We start from the raw sequence: 17,745 nt of genomic DNA on the forward strand, positions 1-17,745 counted from the left end.
CTCTTATTGGGTGGTAATGACCATAAGAAATGGAAAATGCAGTTCAAACAACAACAAAATCTAGTTTAAAAGAGAAGCTTAATTGCTCTCATTTTTTCATTTTAATTAAATGGATCTGATTGTCCTTCACCAGGCATGAAAAAGTTCCTAAACCAGCGTATCCATTCTCAGTGTGACAGAATGATAAGGATGCTTCTTACAATCTCTTTCCAATCAAAAGCATAAATTTGCGTGGCCCAGAATAGAGTGAGCCTGAGGTTAATTCTTTCTCATCATCAGCAAACACATATTTATTCCCTACAGTAGAAGTGGAAAAAGGAATCCAAAACAATTTCTTCAGTGCAGAGAGGTGTTAAGAAGAAAGTGTTAAGCGACACTGAACTCTACTTCAAAGAGTTTGGATACAAAGCTGAATGGAGATGGAAAAGAATATTGCATAATAGGGCAAAGAACTTACCAACAAAACAGTTTGAAAAAACAAGGTTTCACAACTGAATTTGAATGTAGGACCTGTGGAACTCTTTTTTCATTTTGATCTTTGTTTTGAAGATTGGAGTCTCCTCCCTCAAGAATTTTTCTGAATGATAGGGTGCCAGGGTGGCTCAGTCAGTTAAGTGCCCTACTTTGGCTCAGGTCATGATCTTGCAGTTTGCAGGTTTGAGCTCAGCATCAGGCTCTGTGCTGACAGCTTAGAGCCTGCTTCGGATTTTGTGTCTCCTTCTCTCTCTGACCCTCCCCTGTTCACAATCTGTCTCTCAAAAATAAATAAACATTAAAAAATATTTTTAAATAATTTTTCTGAATGAGCACTAAGCCCAATGAATGACACAACTAATAAATAGTGTGTAATACAGGAGTGCTTTACCACTTATGTGATACGGAACCTTTGGCAATCTGGTAAAACCTAAGATCCTCTTCCCAGAATAATGTTTTAAAATTTATTTTAAAAATGCACAGAATTCCAAAGGAACCAATCATGTAGTCATCAATACTTTAAATTAATCAAATATATAACATTTTATGTGCATATTAGCACAGTAAGTAACAAAATAGAGTAGCAGGTCAAAACACTATCATAATTTCATAATAGAGATCACTTAAAAATTAAAGTGCCATAGCTAATTCGTAGCAGGGATGAGATTTAATTCAGGTGCCCTGATTTCACGAATTCTTTACACTATTTTCAAGTGACTGAAACAATAGAATATGATATAAAAAGTTTTTAATTTATGTAGGTAAAATTAAGTCACAGTTAGAACTAGTACTAGTGTGTGTATTGTCTAAATTCATGATTAAAGGAAATGCTACAATTCAGCAGAGGATACTGGTGAATAATCTGTAATAATATAACAAAATAAGTTAAATCTAAAACCTGCAGAAAACTTTATTCAACCTCACTTTGTTAAAGTCTAAAATATGTATACTCTGACAGGAAGAAACTTCCTAGATACAAAATCATAACTATCAGCTTTAACATGTTGACATCCAAGAATTTAAAATTACTGTATCTAAAAAGTATGCTTTCAAGAGGACATAAATAAATAAATAAATAAATAAATAAATAAATAAATGGAAAAGGAAACCTATCTGGCTCAGTCAGTAGAGCATACAACCTTTGATTTCAAGGTCATGAGTTCAAGCCCCACGTGGGAATAGAGTTTACTTAACAACAAAACAAAACAAAACAAAACAAGAGGACAGAAATTTTTTTTTGCCAAACCAAAAGATAACCAAATTATTTTGATAATGAAATATATCCTTAATAATCTAGTCAAGGTTCAATGTTTCTCAGGAGCATTTCTTATTTAAACAAAAGTGGTATTTTTAAATTGTATTCCTTGATTTATTTATAAACATTCATTAAGTACCTACCATGTGCCAGTAGCTTTAGAAATACCTAGTATTAGTTATCATTTCAATTGCAACTTATTTAATCATTCATTAGGTAAATATGCATGAAGTGCTTTCATGCCAAGTATTATTTGAATGTTGTACAGTGAAGAGCAATATAAATACAGGTTTTTATCCCACAGACCATATATTATAGCAGGTGAGAAAGACTTCAAACAAGTAGTTTTATTGCAGCCATTATTTAATAACTGTGCTAAATTCCACACAGATTACCAATGAGACTTTATAACATGAGCATCCTGAATGTTCAGGGAAGGGTTCTGAGGAACTAACATTTTCACTGAGCTTGGAAGAATAAGTAGTTATTCACTGGTAAAGGGAGATGAGATAGGGCTCATGAGTACAGAGAACTTTCAAGATTGAGAGAATGGAATGTGCTGAAATCCTGCGACACAAGGGTGCTTAGTACAGTGAAAGACATTTAGAAGGAGAACTGCACAAAACAAAGCTGGAAAAGGAGCAAGGATTAAATTCTGTAGGGCATCATGGGCTACATTAATCATATGATCATTTTCCTAAGAATTATGGGAAGCCACTGCAGAGTTTTAAGTAAGGTAGTGACATGACAGATCTGTTCTTAACAGTTGAGTTTGGCTGCAATGTGGTGGCTAGATTAGATGTCAGTTGCTCAGTGAGAATCTGCCAGGGCAGAACCTGACCCAGGCAAAAGATCAAAGTGACACGAATACAGATTACGACAAGGAAACTGGAAATAGATAAATACAAGGTGGATTTTAATTCAGAAATAGAAGTGATAACTTGATAAAGGGAATGAAAAAGAGATAAGGTATCCCACATGAGTCCCTGTATTTTGACTCAAACAATGGCTGAAGAGGGATATTATTTACTCAGACTCAGAACCCAAGAGGAAAGCTGGATCTAAAAGGAGGGTGGAGAGTGCAGGAGAAAGGTACACTTTGTCGTTAGAAACTCATCCAACTTGAGACATCTATGAGACATCCAGCGGGGGACCTCAAGCAGGCTTTTGGATTTCTGAGCCTGCTGCTTAGAATGGGGGCTCTACCCATATATACCCATTCAGGAATTTTCAGTCTTGAGGAAACCTGACAATAAATAGTCACATTTTAGAGGACAAGCCTGCAGGAAATGCTGAAAGACAGAAAATGAAAGTGACAGGAAGAAAAGATAAGGGAAAGAGGCAATAGCCAGTAGGTCAAAAGCTATTGAGAGAGAAGAATCAGGAGAAATGAAAGATGTTTGGTGACATCGAGGTCTGATCAAATCTATTTTAGGGTGGAGTTGATGTGAAGCGAGATTGAAGTGGCTTGAAGAGTGAATGGAAAAGGAGAAACGGAAACAGTGTAAACAGGTCTGTCTTAACCTTAGGCTGTGACAGGCAGGAAGCTAGCGTCGAGAGCAAATGTGAGGTCAAGATACTTCAAGAGTCCTCGTAGCTTCAGAACATTTGAACAGCAAGATATGCACTTCGCAAATTCTTCTTTTTCCTCTTTTTAGGCTCTATTTTTAACTGTTGAAGGTGATGAAAAAATGAGCTTGAAGTAAATTGCATGCAAAGGAAATTAAAACAATAAACTATTTCTGGAAATGTTGAAGCACACATATGAGCGAGCTATCAGCTTAAGAATCTCGGAAACGTATTCCACACATTACATCATGAATTCACCCAGTGCTTTATACACATATTCTGTATAATGTATAAATAAGCAAATACATGGATTATACTCAATCACTAGAAACAATATTCTCTATAGTCCCAGACGAACATTCTGAAGTGAAGTAAAAAAATGTGCCCATGGTGACTCAATGAAACAGAAGTAAAATCAGAATCGACACTGACCATTGTCAAGCTCTTCTTAAAAGAGTAAATTATTGGTAACTAAAGTTTCTTATCATTAAGATTAATTGGCAGTTTGTGACACATACGTGCCATTATAGACCTCCTAATTACTGCATTTCTCAGGTTGCTATTTTCCAACTTTGTTGCCAACAATTTGAGTGTATTTTTTCTCTCCAGTAAACAAAAAACCAAAGTGTCTTCAGTGGGGGATAATAAGAGATGGGGAAAAGAACTCCAGCCAGGGCTCCCTTCTAGACATGCATTCAGAATTTCCGATGAAAGATATCATAAAGTGAAAATTACCAAGTATCAGATTTACAGTGTTGTTCCCTGTATCACCTTTGGAAATGGCAGTAAGTATTTCAGGATAATTAGAGACTGGTAAACCAACAAATTAATAAACTATCCCCAGGTGGCCTCGAAAAGATAATGTGGTTCCCACAAAGTGACAAGCATTCCCAGGGACAACAGCAGGCACTAGGAATGTCTGCTTCTTAACAACTTAGTAGGCCAAATTGACCAACAATCTTCAAAAGGTAAGTGAAAAATAAATAGCTTAATTCAAAAAGTAAAATCTTTTACAAATTATTTTATATAAAACATATTTATAGAACTCTTTCTTATGGACTATTTTACTTTTATAAATTATCAGATGACAAGAATAAGCCTTTGCACATTATCTCATGCTGTTCAGTATTTGGTGTGAAGCCCAGAGAGGGTCATGCCTTTATAATGATGGAAATGCAACTATAAAAGAGGTTTAGAAAGTATAGCTGAGCAGTGAGGAAATGAGGTTCCTTCCCTGTTTTGCACATAGTAGGCATTCTGCAAATATTTGCAAATGGATTTGCTTTATTTGTTGTTATATTGCTTCTTATATATTTGCTTGAAAGGCTTTAAACAAGATTCCAAGATTTTACGTATTCAAGTGGTTATATATAGATCTTAAGAGCTGTGGGGCCTCAGGTTAGTCATCTGATGTTTTTAAGTATCAATTTTCTCATCTGTAAACTAGGATTAATTATATACATGCCATACATATGTGTACATATATAAACATATAAGTCACACATACATTATATATTTATGTGTATACACACACAAACACACACATGTCTTCTTGTATTAATTGTAAAAAAAAAAGGAGATCCTACAAATAAGGAATCACAAGTTAAAAAGGTCAATAAAATTATATAATTCATAAACACATTACAATCATATATAATTCAGCTTTAATTTATAAAATTCCAAAAACAGGCTCCAAAACCCAGAAGTGCTTTTTTAGCTTCTATTGCTAAACTGATCACTGCTTCCTCTAAATATTTTAATAAGAAACCCCTTTGTGAAGGTCTTATAGGAACTTCTAAGTCCTGCCAGGGAACAGGGTGTCAATTAAAATTCAGCGATGTGTGCCATTTGCAATTTCTCCTTCCCAGTTGTTCGGCACTTAGTGTATATATGCTGCATCAAATTATTAATACCTCTCTTGCAAGCGACTGATTTCTTAGACTAGAAAAGATATCCCTACATATACTGTTCAGTGTAAAGAATATACTTAAATATTTGGCATCACACACACACACACACACACACACACACACACACACAAAACTTAAACTATGTCTGCACATCAAGAAAACATTAGCTAAAAAGTGTGCACTTCCATTGTGAAAAACTGAGAATCATGGCGACACCAGAGTAGTGCTTCATATTCCCTGGAAGCATTTATTAAATACATAGCTTGACATGGCGCAAACCTCAAATCAACTTAATTTGTGTCATCTAAGAGTTCACACATGAATAAAGGTTTCACATTTCATTGAAATTACTCCTCTAGACCTGGAGATTTATTTATATACTTCAGAGATTTGAGACATAAGATACTTTCCTCCCAAGTCTCTAGGAAAATTGCCAAGAACTAGACTTTAATGTTTATGGCCAAAAAAATTAATAATCACTTCAGAACACTGAAGAATAGAAATTCACTCTTGATAATAGAGTTTGATTGCTGTCAAAATGAACTACTCACCACTTGAAATGTTTAAACTTGCAAAAATATTTGTGGAAAAAATTATTACAGTATGAGTTAAAATATAAAGTCATAAATGTCTGACAACCTCAAAGTCTGGGTCCTGACAGGTATTATTAAATCAAGAATGACTGAGAGGATACAATGTTGGGATCTGCCCCAGATTTGCACACTGTAGGTACTCTGACACACTGTCTTATTACTCATAAGGTGAAGACTATCCTGCGGTATGTGGGTGTCCAGGTCAGGGTAATAATTTGGAACCCTTTCAAACAGTAGTCTTTAAATGATTGTTCAGTATTTATTTAATGAGCTAAGGAGAAACCAACTTTCTTTTGATAAAAATTTTATATCTATATTCCTTATATGATGAAGGTTTTTCTTAACATGCACTGAACATAAAAATAAAATTGTAATATGTTTGGAATTATCTTCCATTATTTCACATGTTCTCTCCCATCTGTCAAAACTAGACAAAGCCTGTCACTCAAAAATCACCAGTAATAGTGGTCACATAAATAGAACATACTAAACAGAACTACTGTCATATATAAAGGGGAGGTTACACGTGAGAAGTAGACTTTAGGATTTATTTATTTGTTCGCTTATTTCTAGTATTTTTTTAGGTTCCAACTACGTAATTTATTACTGGAATCTGTGGCAGTCTGAGACTAGGCTGTCACGGGATTAAACCCACTCTGGAGAGTTAGAAAAAAGACTCTCCATGAAGATGAAGGTTTTTAACGGAATGATCCTACTCGGTTTTGGGGGAAAAGTTTAACAAAACTGGCACAAATCACTCTTCAGGGTGGGAATTGTAAATTATTGAGAATTTAAAAGAAAGCAAGTTGTTAATCACAGCCAGCATCCTATTTTCTGTCCAAAAAAGGAGTTTGTGTTATTAAAATTACCAAATATATCATTATATGTATAAATATATTTATTGCAGCATTGTTTATATAGACTATTTTTAGACACCATAAAATAAAACAAATGCCACAGTTAATGAAGATCATTATCTTAAGGCAAATATCAAAAAGTTTAGGCTACATTGGCCTTGAATACAGATTTTTTTCTAACACAAATGTTCATTTTATGACTGAATTTTAATAGGATATCAATTTGCAAATTGTCAAAAGTTCTGACCAGTTCATATTTAAGATTTTTCAAAAGATGAGGAATAATTTGGTGACAATTTTTGTACCTTATAAATCATTTAGTGACTGTTTATGGCTATAATTTTAATCCCAAGATTTTCATAGAAAGGAGAGTCTAAATCATCTTGTGGGTAGATAACACTGGTTTACTGGACATCCACAGAGTTTCAGTACAGTACATAAATTAGGCTCTCTGAAGAAACCATGACAAAGTCAGAAAACAAAGACCCTTTGACTAAAAAAAAAAAAAAAGTATTCATGATGATTTGTGAGGAACAGTGCCTTCACATGGCTGTATCACTTTCCTTCCCTGCCATTTTAAAAATAATTGGTACTCTACTTAAAAATTTAAAGAACAGAATAAGAACAACTGAAAAGAGCTGCTGGTAGAGTAGAAACCCAGGCCTTTTGGATTAAGAAGCTATTTAGTAATTAATAAAGATGAATAAGACTTCTAGTTAAAACAAGAAGTCATCTGTCTTTAAATCTTACTCTAATTCAGTATATGTTCTTTTTGTTTGTTTGTTTGTTGTTCAGAGTCCTCCAGTGAGGCATTTTATTTGTATGAATGTATTACATCCCTAGAAAAAGAATCCCAGGATTTTTCCTCCCATGTGTTTTCATCTTGCTTCTTCATGGTCCATAATGCCAGCTGAAGTTGTCAGTACAGTGAACCCAAACTGGCTGGATGGGAACAGATTATTCTGCCATTTTCTAGATCTTTGGGTGTACATCAAACCTGGGGCTGATCACTCCATCCTCGTTTAACCTGCCTGTGAGATTCACAACAATTTTCCCAGCTCTGTGATCATCGATGATTTCAGATTCGCCAATGTAACCATGCTTCATGATCACAGTCATAAATCAAACGATGACTTTGGAGCATGGCCTGATAAGAACCTGGTGTTTGCCTCTCTTTTCAGCATTGTTAATGCTCTTGAGAGCATCTGCCAGGACATTCATGAGCACCATTGTGGCGGCACAGAAAAATGGCGGAAAGAGCGTATATGTTCTGTTTAAACATATGAGTAATATTAACTAGCTATACCAAGATATTTTTATATATTCTCATTAATACATACTCTATTCTTTCTCTCTGTCAGCCACATTAATGTTCATATTCCAAGCTCACAACCAAAGCATGTCTGTCAAGTGTGATCAGCTAACATCAGAATGCTAAATATTACTGCGCCCCTGAATGCAGATCCACATAGTTAGTCCCTCCACTGCTCATTAATCCAAGGTATCTCAGACTTTTTAATGTTTGGATAAAAATATTTATTTCTTTAATAGTCCAACCACCTAATTACTTCCAATTTTCTGCAAAAAAAAGAAAAAATAAATTTTAGTACATGTATGTACATCTTCAAGTTAGTTCTGTTCTCCTACATACAGTACATGCTGCCTTTTTGGTGAATATAAATTTCAATACTTTGTACACTTACATAAAACCACATTTTTATTTTTATTAGATTAAGAAATATTTATTGTTCTAACTTTGATTTGTCTTCAATATCTTGGAATACTCTAGAAGTTTGCATCTTTAAATATGATTCTCGGGCCAGCTGTATAGGTATCACTTAGTAGCCATCATGCAGAAATGCAGGTTTACTCCAAACTTCATGAATTAGAATCTCCTTGTTAGGATTTTCATTAACTGAAACATACACTAAAGTTATGAAACACTGTTCTAAGAACACTACTATACTACTATAAAGAAGCAGTTATTAATTTATGTTAAAACTCATTCATCAGATTTTTAATTTGGGGAAGGGGTTGGGGCAGAAGGAGAGGGAAAGAGAGAATCCCAACCTGGCTCTGCACTCAGTGCAGAGCCCAAAGTGGGGTTTGATCTCACGACCCTGAGATCATGACCTGAGCCAAAACCAAGAGTCGGATGCTTCACCTTAACTGACTGAGCCACCTAGGTGCCCCTCATTCACCAGATCTACTGTAACTATTGATGGATGCTGGAAGTAGTGATGATTAAGAGATAAATAAGAAGGTTTCAAATAAAATGTGACTTGAATAAAGGCTGGGAGTTTAGTCTAGAGATCAAATTTTGCAGAGGTGATAATTAACTAGATTTTTAAAAATAATATGCAGTATAACAATACATTTTTAAATAACGGTGCATCTAATTATAGACTATTTCTATAATCGAGAACTATTCAATTCAGGGATGCAAGGTGTCAAGTTAGAGATTGACAAAAGTGCTGGAGATGAGGGGTGAAAGAGTGGAACCTTACAAAAACAAAGACAGGGACTACAGCTTATACATCTCTGCATTCAAGGTGCTCAGAACTATACAGGTGGAAAACAGGCATTCAGGAAAGAACTGACTGAGTGATTACAAGGATGATGAAGACGTGGTCTTTGTTCTCGAAGTTGGGTGATGAAGAAGGAATGGAATCCTGTTAAGGAGAAACCTAAGAAAGGGCAATCTTAAGATCGGAAAATCCAAGTATACTTGGTAACACAAAATACACAGAAGTTGAGAAGAGATGAGAACAAGAGCAAAGAGAGATTAGTCTAGTAAAAAAATATTCTTGAGCAGTGAACTTCCAAGGTATAAGGAAGCAGTTAATTTTGTAGCCAGAATCTGTAATATGAGGAAATAACAAAATGGCAGAAAATTAATATGTCAGTTATGAAACTAAACTGTACTTGAATTATTTGAATTAATTGGAAATAAGAGAGAAAATACAGTGAAGACAAAAATGGAAGGAGCAAAAGAAAAAGAGGAAAAAATAAGTGGGGCTGAACCAACATTAAATTGTGGCATGCAAAGAGATATAGCAGGAAAGATAAGGGTGCATGTAAAACTGTCCTAAATCATGTAGATGGCACAAAAAGAATAAATGAAACCTTTTATCAGCTATCACCAGAGACTAGGAAAACTCTGACCTTAGCATCCAGGAAAAGCTAGTTGCATACTTAAGTTAAATATCAGGTAAAATATACTCCATAATCTAAGAAAAAGTTTTGTTTTGTTTTGTTTGCTTTTGTACCAAGTACAATATTTTTAGGAGCCACACCTAAGAGTACCTGCAGTCTCAGCTATTATTTTATGTGGGAGATACTCTGCTAACAATGATGGGGTGGAATTAGGTTCAATAAGAGCTCTGCTTATTCATAATATCACATAATGCCTTTGCAATTAAATTATTTTCTGATGGTATGAAATAGCAATCTAAGCAGATGTAGAAACAATCACAACCCAGTAGCAAGATGGGTGACTCTATCAGCAGAGTCTCAAAAAGCAAGTACAATTTGAGGTTCTATAGTAGATATACAGGTAAGATCTGTGGCAGTGCCTCAACACGTAATTCTCACTATTTCTGGCTGAGTAACTACAAAAGGAACTATGACTGAGTTTCCACTAATAAATATGAGAATATACAGACAATGATTCTCCTCCATAATCAGTTGCCAGTTGATAACCTGAGTATTAACTGAGAAAATACTTTTTGCTCTGGTTTAAGAAAGAAACCATTTATCCCTTCACAATATACACAAATATCAAATCATTACATTGCACATCTGAAACTAATACAATGTTAGGTCAACTGTGCTTCAATAAAAATTTTTTTAAAAAGAAAGAAAAGTTTTAATAAAAGCCACAGTCGTTACTTCTCTTAATTCGCATTTTTAAAATATTTCTAATATCATCATCACCATCATTATTATACAAAGATAATAATACTTCACAGGATATTATATAAGTAAAACACTCTACAGCATAACATTTACAATAACTAGGTTAAAACCGAAATTGTTCAGTGTATGAAAGATAAATAAATACAACTCATTCTAAAAAAATGAAATCCATGTTGGATGATCTTAAGATTGAAATTAGCAGAATTTAATACAGTTATTTTAACCTACACAATGAGATAAAATAATATAAGCTCAAGTAAAAAGAAAAGAATTCTCAGAAAGAATAAACTATTGAAGAAAATAATACAAAATAAAATGGCAGAATAAAATTAGATAGCAGAATGGAGACATAAGAAAAAAGTCAGTGGATTAGAAAACAGAAAAATAGAAGTTATATAATTTAAAGAACAGAGAAAAAATATTTCTAGAACATTAACAACGCCTCAAGGATCTTAGGGACAATTTCTAATGACCTAACAAATATGGCATAGGAGTCTATGACAGATACGAGAAAGAGAAAGGGACAGAAGTTATATTAAAATTAATGGCTAAATATTTCAGTTTGGCAAAAGACATAAATTTACATATTCAAAAGTTTAGCAAACCACAAGCAGGACCTATGTAAATAAAACCACAGATAGGCACATTATAATAAAATTGTAACACACACACACACACACACACACACACGATGAACAAAAAGTCTTCAAAGTAGAGAAAAAGGATATATTACACGCAGCACAGAACAATTCAAATGACCACTGGATTCTCATCAGAAGCTACACTCACCGAAAGATAGTAGAAAAACATTTTTCAAAGTTCTTTTTAAAAAGGCTGTCAACCCAGGATCCAATACCACTTGAAAATATCCTTCAAAGACAAAAGTGAACTAAGAATCTACAGTAAAAGCAATACTAAATAAAGTTGTTCAGGTTAGAGTAATTGGTACCAAAAGGAAATGTGAATCTTCAGGAATGGATGAAAAGCACTGGCACCAAAAGTATCTACGCAACTAAAAAAGACTTTTTTTTAATTTCTATTTCTTAAAATACATATAATTAAGTAAAAATTAATTATTATATTATAAAATTTATAGTGTATGTGAATATCATATACATGAAACTATAACTGAAGGGTGGTAGGGTATGGTAGATGGACCAAATGGATTCATGCTTTCTGTTTTATTGGTGAAATGACACAATATTAACTCTAAGCAGACTGATACATTAAAGAAGTATATATATGAATCTCTAGAGCCACAACAAGTAATAAAGAAAGGTTTAGAGAAAATATTAATATATTAAATTTAAAATATAAAAATATTTAAAATAATCTAGAAGGCCAGAAAGAGGGAACAAAGGATCAAAACAAGAAAAGAAAAACAGAAACATAATACAAAAGTATGCACAGAGTCAACCATAACAATAATTACATTAGATACTGGACTAAACTCCCCAATTAAAAGGTAGAGTCTACCTAAATGTATAAAAAAGAGACCCTACTATATGCTAGCCAGAAAAGATACACTTTAAATATAAAATAGATGGATATAGAAAACTACACCATGAAAACAAGCATAATGGGGATTTTTCTAGAATATATCAGATAAAATGGACTTCAACTCAAAGAGTATTACCATGAATATACTTACTAATGATAAGTGAGTTAATTCATCAGTAAGACAAAACATTCATAAAGATATTTGGACCTAATAGATCTTCAAACTACATGAAACAAAAATGAACAAAATTAGAGGGGAATACGGTCATTTACACAATAATAGAAGTTTTGATACATTTTTCCCCAGGTTATGTAGAAAAATGTAGACAGAAATTATGTAGGATCATAGATGATCTAAACAACATTATTTGTCTTCTTAAAGAGCCTGTGAATACAAAATCTTTCAGTTTATAAATTTAGCTTTAAATTCAAAGAGACATGAGATGTTGTTTTTAACAAATATATACTTAGCACCAACAACTTCTGCTAATTTCAAAGCATCCTCTAAAAGTATTTTTAAAATAACTGATTTAAGGGACTACAATGTATCTACCAAATTCCATTAAAACATTTTTTTTCAAATTGATTAACATGATCCCTATAGAACACAAGCCAATGTATTCAATGATGAGACTTTTCATTAACTCAAAAATGACCTGAAGTTCTATTTTATATTGATTGTCAGTATATGGATACCAGTATGCATAACAATTTAAATATTATTTACCTTCATTATTAAATACTGAAGTTCAATTTAGACAATATGAAAAGATACATGGTCAGAAGCTGAGAGTACAATGACAGATTTAATATTAAAAGCAGTAAAAATATATCATGGGTACTGTCCTTGCTTATGACTGGAGGTTACTCTTTTTCTAGTTTGTAATATAATTCTCATACACAACTCTATGTTTAAAGCGGATGATTTCCTACTATTCATTTATCTATTTTGATCCCCTTCACCCACTTCTCTCACTCTCTATTTCCTACTGATGGAAACCACCAATCTATCCTCTATTCATATGAGCTTGTTTGTGTGTTTTTTGGTTTTTGGATTTTGTTTTAGATTCCACATAACAAAGAAATCATGTGGAATGTGTCTTACTCCATCTAACTTATTTACTTAGCATAATTCCCTCAAGGTCTATTCATGTTGTCACAAAAGGCAAGATTTGCATTTTATGACTGAATAATATTTCATTGTATACATAGGCCACATTTTCTGTACCCATATAGCCACTCATGGACAATTCTTTTTTTTTTTTCCATATCTTGGCCATTGTAAATAATGCCTCAATGAACATGGGAGCGCAAGTATCTTTCAAGTTAGTGCTTTTGCTTTCTTTAAATAAATATACAGAAGAGGAATTGCTGGATCACAGGGTAGTTCTATTTTTAATTTTTTGAGGAACCTGAGTACTGTTTTCCATAGTGGCTAACAGTTTACATATGCAAAAATACACAAAGGTTCCCTTTTCTCCATATCCTCACCAACAACTGTTATTTCTGGTGTTCTTTATAATAGCCATTTTAACAAATATGAGGTAGATAGCTCACCGTGGTTCAGATTTGCATTTCCCTGATTAGTGATATTGAGCATCTTTTCACGTACCTATTGGCAATAGACAAATATCTATTCAGACTTCCTACTCATTTCATCATAGAATTTTTGTTTGCTTGATTGGTTTTGTTTTTGCTATTGACTTGTAGAGTTCCTTATATATTTTGGATGTTAGTCCTCTTATCAGACATGTGATTTGCAAATATCTTCTCCTATTCAGTAGGTTGCCTTTTCATTTGTTGATGGTATTCTATTGTTGGGCAGAGGCTTTTTAGCATGATATAGTCCTACTTTTTTGTTTTTGCTTTTATTGCTTTTGCTTTTAGTGTCAAATTCATAAAAATCGCTGCCAAAGCCTATGTCAGGGAGCTAACTAGCTATGTTTCCTTCTAGAAGTTTTATGGTTTCAGACATTATATTCAAGTCTTTAATCTATTTTGAGTTAATTTTTGTGTATGCTGTAAGACAGTAGTCCACTTTCATTCTTTCGCACTTAGCTCTCCAGTTTTCCCAGCACCATTTATTGAAGAGACTGTCTTTTCCCCATTGTATATCCTTGGCTACTTTGTCATGTCACATATGCATAGGTTTGTTTCTAGACTATTCTGTTCCATTGATCTCTGTGTCTCTTTTTATGCCATACCATATTGTTTTAATTACTAGAGATTTGTAATATAATTTGAAATCAGACAGCATGATTCCTTCAGTGTTATTCTTCTTTCTCATGACATCTTTGGCTATTTAGAGATGTTTTTTGTGATTCTATACAAATATCAGGATTATTTGTCTTAGATCTTTGAAAAGTGCCAGTGGAATTTTGACCGGATTTGCACTGAACCTGCAGTTTGCTTTGGATAGTATAGATATTTTAATAATACGGATTCTTCCAGTCCATAGGCACAGAATATCTTTCCATTTCTTTGTGTCTTCTTCAGTTCCTTCCATTAATGTGTTACAGTTTTCTTAACAGATCTTCCACCTCCATGGTTGAATTTATTCCTAGGTGTTTTATTCTTTGTGATGCAATTATGAATGAGATGTTTTCTTAATTTCTCTTTCTGATAGTCTGTTATTAGTATCTAGAAATGATACCTATTTTATGTTTTGATTTTCTTTCCTGTAAGCTTTCAGTTTTTGATGGAGTCTGTAGGGTTTTCCATAAATGATATCAGGTCATGTGCACGTAGTAACAGCTTTATTTCTTCATTTCCAAATTTGGATGCTTTTTATCTTTTTTCTTGCCTAATTGCTCTGACAAGGATTTCCAATACTATCTAAATAAAAGTGGTGGGAATGGGAATCCTTGTCTTGTTAGTCTTAGAGTAGCAGCTTTCAGCTCTTAATTTAGTATATTAGCTGTGGGCTTATCATATATAGCTATGATTATGAAGTGTGTTGCTTCTATCCCCACTTTGTTGAGTTTTTAGTCATAAATGGAAGCTGAATATTGTTAAACGTTTTTTCTGCATCTATTGAAATGAACCTGTGGTTTTCATCCTTCATTTTGTTCAAGTGGTCTATCACACTGATTTCCAGATGTTGAATCATCCTTGCAACCCTGCAATAAATTCCCCTTGATCATGGTGTGTGATCATTTTAACATACTGTTGAATTCAGTTTACTAATATTTTGTTGGGGATTTTTGCATCTCTATCCATTAGTAATATTGGCCTATAATTTTCATTTCTTGTGGTATTCTTTTCTGCTGTTGGCATCAAGATAATGCTGACCTAAGAAAATGAGTTTGGAAGAGTTCCCTCCTCTTCTATTTTTTTTAAATAGCTTGAAAAGGATTGGTATTATTTTTTTCTTTGAATGTTTGGTAGAATTCACCAGTGGAGCATCCTAAACCTTTGTTTGTTGGAAGATTTTTGATTACTGAATCAATTTCTTTATAAATAATTAGTCTGCTCAGATTTTCTATTTCATCATGATTCAGTCTTGGTAGGTTGTATTTATCTAGGAATTTATCCATTTCTTGTAGGTTGTCCAATTTTTGAAGTGTAATTTTTCATAGTAATTTTTTATAATCCTTTTTCTGTGGAATCAGTTGTGAAATTTTTGTTCATTTCTGATTTTATTTATTTGAGTCCTCTTTTTTCTTACTGAGTTTTGCTTACATTTTCAGAGAACCAGGTCTTAGTTTCACTGAACTTCTCTATCATCTTTTTAGTCTGTATTTCATTTATGTCTGCTCCAGTCTTTGTTATTTTCTTCCTACTTACTTTGGGCTTCATTTATTCCTATTTTACTAATTCCTTGAGGCATACAGTTAACTTGCTTATTTGAGACTTTTCTTGTTTCTTGACGTAGGCATTTATTGCTATTAACTCTCACCTTAAAATTGCTTTTACTGCATCCCACAATTTGGTATATTAGATTTTCATTTTCATTTGTCTGAAGGCATTTTTTAAAATTTCCCCTTGATTTCTTTTTTGACCCACTGATCTTTCAGTAGCATGTTATTTAATCTCTATATATTTGTAAATTTTCAGGTTTTCCAGGTATAATTAATTTTTAGTTTCACACCATGTGGTCAGAAGATGCTTGATATGATTTCAATCTTCTTTAATTTATTAAGAGTTGCTTTGTGGCCTAACATATGATCTATCCGTGACAATGTTCCATGTGCACTTGAGAAGAATGTGTATTCTGTTGTGGTGGTGGTTGTTGTTGTTGTTGTTGTTGTTGTTGTTGTTGTTATTGCTATGGGGTTTTTTGTTGTTTTTATTTAAGTTTATTTATTAATTTTGAAAGAGACAGAGACAGAGCAAGCAGTGAACAAGCAGAGACAGGGGAAGAGAGAGAATCCCAACCAGACTCCACACTGTCAGCACAGAGCCCAAGGTGGGGTCTGAATTCACAAAACTGTGATATCATGACGTGAGCCAAAACCAAGAATCAGACTCTTAACCAACTGAGCCACCCAGGTGCCCCTACTCTGTTGTTTTTAAATGGAATATTCTTTATGTATCTGTTAGGTCCATCTGGTCTAACATGCTATTTAAGGACAGTATTTCCTTTTGATTTTCTGTCTGGATGACCTATTTATCAATGTAAGTGGGGTATTAAAATCTCCTACTATACTCTATTGCTATTTCTTCCTTTAGGTCTGTTAATATTTGCTTTGCGTATGTAGTCACTTCTGTGTTGAGTGCACAACTGTTTCTGTATATTATATCCTCTTGTTGAATTGACTCCTTTACTGTTATGTAAAATCCATCTTTGACTCTTATTTATAGTCTTTGTTTTAAAGTCTATTTTGTCTGATATAAGCATAGCTACTCCAGCTTTCTTTCAATGGCATTTGCATGGAATATCTTTTACTGTCTCTTCACTTTCAGCACTATGTGTGCCAATGCAAATAAAGAGGGTCTCTTGTAAGCAGCATATAGATGGGTGTTTTTTTTTCTTATCCATTCAGCTACTCGATATTTTTTGATTGGAGAATATAGTCTACTTACATTTAAGATAATTACTGAAAGGTATGTAGTTATTGCCATTTTGACATTGTTTACTGATTGTTTTATAGTTCCTCTCTGCTCTTTTTATTTTTCCCTCGCTTTCTTCTTTTGTGCTTTAAGGGCTTTCTTTGGCGTTATATTTATAATCCTTTCTGTTTATCTTTTGTGTATTTGTTATAGGCCTTTGCGTTGTGGTTACCATGAGAGTTATATATAATACCTTGTATCTATAACAGTTCATTTAAGTTAATAACTTAAGTTTGAGCCTGAAGCTCAAAATTTTATTCTTGTTTCTGATGTCACATTTTACATGTTTTTATTTTGTGTATTCCTTAACCAATCATTGTTGTCATAGTTATTTTCACTAATTTTGTCTTTTAACCTTTATATAGCTTTATAAGTCATAAATCCACTATCTTTACTAGGTATTTACATTTTCAGTGAGATTTATTCTTTTATATGTTTTTGTTACTAATTTTACCTTTTCTTTTTAGCTTAAAAGAGTCCCTCGGCTCTTAGTGCTGGAAGTTCTAGCATCAGCAATCAGACAACAAAAAGAAATAAAAGGCATCAGAATTGGCAAAGAAGAAGTCAAACTTTCACTTTTTGCAGATGACATGATACTCTACATGGAAAACCCAACC

At 33.3% G+C, this 17,745-nt stretch overlaps 1 long non-coding RNA gene and 1 pseudogene across 1 annotated transcript in view; both read right to left on the bottom strand.

Moving 5' to 3' along the window:
- The window catches only part of LOC115292011, a 273,961-nt gene that overhangs the window by 18,897 nt on the left and 237,319 nt on the right, over positions 1-17,745 (bottom strand). The window lies entirely within an intron of this gene.
- Positions 7,498-7,891, bottom strand: LOC115292010 (annotated as a pseudogene).

Source organism: Suricata suricatta, chromosome 5 (genome assembly GCF_006229205.1).
Source record: "Suricata suricatta isolate VVHF042 chromosome 5, meerkat_22Aug2017_6uvM2_HiC, whole genome shotgun sequence".
NCBI classification, from domain to species: domain Eukaryota; kingdom Metazoa; phylum Chordata; class Mammalia; order Carnivora; family Herpestidae; genus Suricata; species Suricata suricatta.